The sequence below is a fragment of the Argiope bruennichi genome, chromosome 8, assembly GCF_947563725.1.
Source record: "Argiope bruennichi chromosome 8, qqArgBrue1.1, whole genome shotgun sequence".
Classification (NCBI taxonomy): domain Eukaryota; kingdom Metazoa; phylum Arthropoda; class Arachnida; order Araneae; family Araneidae; genus Argiope; species Argiope bruennichi.
In genome coordinates, this window is record NC_079158.1 from 63631073 (window position 1) to 63636922 (window position 5850).

Genomic DNA, 5850 nt, shown 5'->3' on the forward strand with positions numbered 1-5850 from the left:
TCTCTAAAATAAAAGTTTCATAATGATGTTAAATAGTAAATAACATTGAGGAGCAAACGATTTTTTTCGTCAAAATTTGTTATTTCTGGCAATGAAAACAAAAGGAAGGAAAAAAAAGAGCTTTGTTTTTATTTTAGGCAGAGAATGAAATTAATTAATACAACATTTCAAGAGAAAGCTAATGGAGAAGAGATCTAGTTTAATAAAAAATAAGTCCTTAAAAAAATAATAGCACATAATGATTTTGAAGTGACATTTGAAGCAGTGATTTCCAATAATATGGGCAAAGAAAATATCAAAATGACAAAAAAATACTTACCAAAGCGACGAATAATTTAAAAATAATAAATATATAAAAATGAAATGACATCACTAAAGATGGATAAAAAAGATATAGATAATACAAAATGGTATAATTTAAAAAATTAAATATTTCAAGATTTATTGAAAAGAAAATGGGAAGATTAAAATTTCATAAATGTAAATACAAATACACATATGAAAACCAAATAATAGTACGATTGCAAATAGTAATGGATGAAGTTAGTTTTCAAAATTTGTTGAATGGTAAATATTTATCTATATATGACGGAATTATAATAATGATGGTAATTGCTTGCAAATATTTGTATACATAATTTAACACTCATTTGTTAAAGTTATTTGAACATTAAACAAAATTACTTATCGATATTGAGGTATCAAGCGGCTATAGTTTTGTAGTAATGATTTTAATGAACAAACTAGCGATTATGTAAATTGATAAAAAAATTAATTCAGTCATATACGAAATAATTTAACATGTGGAAAGTTGGCTCTGAATGTGTGCGTGTGCGTGCGTGTGTATGTACACATATAAAAACGAAGTCATGTGAAAAAATAACATCTGTTATTAATTCCCAGAAAAATTTCGTTAATTTTTAAGACCTTATTAGCATCAATTTATTAAATAATTATGCTCTTAATTATGTATTTTTTGTTTAAAAAATATGATAAGTGATTTGATATAAACGATGTATTTATTTACAATAGGTTTTTTTTTTTTTTTTTTTTTGTGAAACGCAAGAATAATCACCTTTTTTCCATAGGTTTTGCAGCAATAATGGTTCACAAAAAAATATAGCTCTTGGTTAACTCTTTATACGGGAAATAAGGTGTTTGCTCATTTAGTTGAGTTTAGAAAAACTACCTTTTTTTTCTCTTGTGATTGCAAATTTATTCGTTGCACTTAGTATGCATTTCTCTTCGGCTGTATAACCATGGAATTTTGTTTGAGCACATAATCATTGTTTAGATGCTTGGACATTTTTTAACGCATTAAGTGCTTCGAATCTTAAATCTGAAGTAAAATCATACGGTAATTTCATTTTAGATTTTCCATTGAATTTGATTACTTTGATTTCAATTTTCTATGATTAAAATTTGGAATATTATTTGAATTAAAACCTATTTGAGCTATTTGGTAATTAATATGAATTCATTTGTGCAAATTTTACTGATTTCTTAACATGGATTTTTTGTAAACTTATTAAGTTAATTTTTTCTTCGAAACGGATTTTTCTTTATTGTAATAACTCATTTACGAAAAATGCTTTTAATTTCATTTAACGTATTTATCTACACCTAAATAAGACTCCTTCAAGATTAGGATCACCGATCCCATCATAAGACTCTTTTCAAAAGAACCATTGTATTTTTAAACTGACTCAAAGATTTCGACAAGAAGATATGTCAAGTGTCATGGAAAAAACAACAACATTAATCTTCCATTGTTCTTGATCTTATATAACGCTTTCTAGAACAATCTTTTTGTCCCACAATAATTGAAGTTTTTAATATTTCTTTTTAAAAGCTCCAATTATTGTGAAAATGGCAAAATTAACAACTTTTAAGTTATGATTTTAGCTTATAGCTTGCTTGATATTTGCGTAATAAGAATAACATAAATTTCTTAATAAATCAAAATTTGGAGATACACTGTATTACTTTTTTTATGATACTTTGTATGTAAAAAAAATTTTTTTAAAGAACACCGCACTGTCATTATTTTACCATTATAGTAAGTTTTTATTTAATTTTCATGATATACTACAAACAGAATCTAAAAAAAAAGTCAATTCATTTGAACCAGTTGAATATAAATATGACAACCGCGTATTTTTAGCGTTGTAATGTAAAACAAAGACTCACGTGCGCACTTCAAAAATCGGGAATTCTCTTTAAACCAGCTCTTTATTCGTTATTAGTTTTGTATTTCCTTTTGATTTGGTAGAATGATTTAGTAGATTTCGTAATTTCTTTGATAAATCCATGACCAGAGAGCGATGCTGTCGTTAGAATAAGACAGAATATTAGAAAAAAAGAGAACGTCGGGATACTTTCTAAGCATTTATACATTCAAAAAGGAATTTTACCAAAATCTAGGTAAGTAAGCATTTATTTTAGAAGCGCGGCGCATGATACTAAAGCTCCACGTTAGACAGTTCAAACACAGAAATTAGACCCTGAGAAGTGTAAAGAAGTCAGAACACAATCCAACTCAGAAGTTAAAATGAAATTTTAATTCAAGCATACTTCCAATATTGGTTATTAAGTCATCAGCAGAATTTCTTAACAATACATTAAGTATAACATAATATTAACAAATTATTGACGAATATATATTTCCAAAGAATTTTTACTAATTAAAACAAATATTTTCAAACATTATTCAAAATTATTTAAGACGCTTATTATTAACTAAATATATAAATGAAATATTTTTTGAAAAAAAAAATCATAACTCGACTTTATGGATCAAATAAATTAACACTATTTGTTTGAGACATTTACAATTTTGTTGCATTAAATAGCCAACTTTTACTATCTTAAGTCATTATTTTTCATTTAAACATCATAACAAACTCCCTGGTTCATTTTTGTTATCAGAAGAGACTCCAGAATTTTTGTATCCATGCTGGAGCAAGATTCCGTTTTTCTTTTTCTTTTTTCTTTTTATTTTACTAACCATGCTAAAAATACTTTCACCATCCCCATTGCAGTGAGCGAAGATGAGGGAAAAGGGTATTTTCAGCGTATTTTACAGTTTACCATATATATATGTCAGTTTTTATTTCTGTAGTTTTCCGTAGTTTTTTACTATAAAGAGTGTCCCAAAATTAATGCAAGATTTGAATTAATTCGTGTAGTAAAGTGTTGGTAACCCTATTCAAAAAACTATTTGACAGCTGATACTTTAGGGTTAGTAAAAATGAAGCGTTAGATGATAGAACAATGTGTTAAGGCACGATTTAAAATAAATAAAAAAACACAATTTTTTTCTTTAAATTGTTTTATTTTTATTCTATTGTAAAGAACATAAGGTTATGTACGGAATAACACATAAGGCAAATGGTCTTTACGGCTTTGCTGGCACATACGCACTCCTTTGTCGAAATTTTCCATGGTCATTTTGCATAAATGTGGCTGAAATTCGTTGATGCAGTGTTGAATTTCCTCCTTTAACCCTTTAAAGCGCCATTTTTTTCTAGTCATATTATGTTAAAATATTTTTAGGCTTGAAATTAGAATAAGGAAAGGGATTCATTTAATTTATTAGATAAATTTAATTTGATTAATTAATTAGTTTGGTTAATTAATAATTAAGTACAAATCAAGACACATCATTTTGTCTGAGATAAAGAACTGAAGCATCTAAGTTTCTGTTTTACTAAAAAAAATTGTCAGAACTTATACCAAACTATATAATTTCATACAAAGATTGATAAATTTGGTGAGAAGCATACTTCCCACGGCCCTAGAAAGGGTTAATGTACACGTACTTGTGGGATTGTTGGCATAGACCTTTGAATTCAAATAACCCATAAAAAGGAATCCAATGGTGTTAAATCACCTTCACCGGGGGGGGGCGGCAGATCTAGGAGGCCAATTCTCAAATTTTCGAACTGTGACCACCAAACTTTTATTATTTTTGAAATACTGTTCAACAAGAAAAACACGTTGTTCTGCCATGTGAAGCTCCATTTTTACTAATCCTAAACTATCAGATGAGAACTAATTTTTTTAAAATAGAGTTGACAGCATTTTACTGCGCAAATGGTAAGAAATTCAAATTTCGCGTTAATTTTGGAACACCTTTTATATCCGTAATACCGTAGTTTCATTTAATTTCCGTAGCAACTAAAAAAATTCCGTAGCTGTTAGAGGGTATGTTCAAGTTATTAAAAAAATAATTAATTTTAAGCAAGTGGATACATTAAATTTATTAAATATCTATTTTCCATACGATGTGGATTGTTAATTAAAATTGGTATGACTCATTTGACATGTATCATGTGAGCATAAACAGACATTAAAAAGAAACATTTAATTTTTAACTAAAAAACAATTATTTCTCGAAAAGCAGCGATAGCAAATTAATTTATGTATTTCTTTGTTTCTTGAAGATTCCTGGTGAAAACCACTCTAAACCACCCTGAACTTTCTTATCACTCAATCTGAGTCTCGGTGTTCCCAAAACAGTCGGGAACAAAGCAATTTCCATTAGAATGAAAACTCACACAATAGACTATATACATTATTTTTAACTGACTATTTAGTGCAACGACCTTACTGTAGCGCTTAAAGTAGATCGACGAAACGACAAAATGAATAAAGAAAACGCATAAATAAACCTGGGATTAAAAAAAATGTTGCGCTCTTCGTGAAAAAAAGGTCACGATGATTTATCAAACGGCTTTCGGTTGAGTAACTGACAGAGAGAATAATGAATGAGACGCGCGTCCTGGAGCAACGCGGAAGCGCTGCATTCAATCAGCAACGCAAATTGAGAGAAACATTTCGAAGAAATTGTATCAATTCACACACGGAGAAATAAAGGCTATTTTTCCAATAAGTCTAAACAGCATTTCAAATTACTTATCCATTTTGCTTGTAATCACACACCTAAGAGAGAAAAGAGAGCATACCTATGCGTTATTTCATTTTGTCGTTTTCACAATAAAAACAGAAAATTATTTATCCTCTTGAGTCGACTAATGTAGAAATCGCTTCTTAAGGGGACGGTGGACTGTATTAGGCATTTTTGCGAATTATTCACTCAAGAATTATGAAATTTTATATGCATATATATTAAAATATAAATACGTAAAATATCTTTAAAATACTCTTTTAAATGAACGGTATTATTTTTTCAAATTAAAAAAGTACATATTTTGTTTTTATTTCAAAATATTTCAGGCGACTGAATTTTAATTTTTTTTCTATTATTTTTTCCTTATTATCCAAAATAAATTTATTTGGAAAAAAACTGTATATGAATTTGCAATTCCAATAAAATATTAATTTTTTTAGAAATATTTTTATGCACACTTACTGAATTTTCATAAGAATTTTATGTTTTCCGGAACTAAAATTGACTTGAAAAAAACTCGAAATATAAAATACATACCCTATTTTCTTTTAACATTTAACTGGAATCTTTATCATCAATTCTATTTAATTTCTTCAAAAAGTAAGACATTTGGAGCATTTCAAATATATTTAACTCTAAATATAATATCGTTTTGAGGAAAGTAATTAAAATGTGTTTTATTTTCTCTCGGATTTTCAAATATTCATTTTATTGAACAATATAATCTTAAAATACCATTTTAGTTGAATATAAATATATATTTTGGTAACCATAAAAATTAAATGGCATTTTTCTGCCCATTTCTGCTGATTTCAAAGTCCACTGTCCCCTTAATAATTCTTTATGATTTAATAAGCTACGTATAATTAGAGATTAAATATTTTTTATTATTATTACAGTATTATTTACCGATGGCAATTCCAATTGTTCTGAGAGCT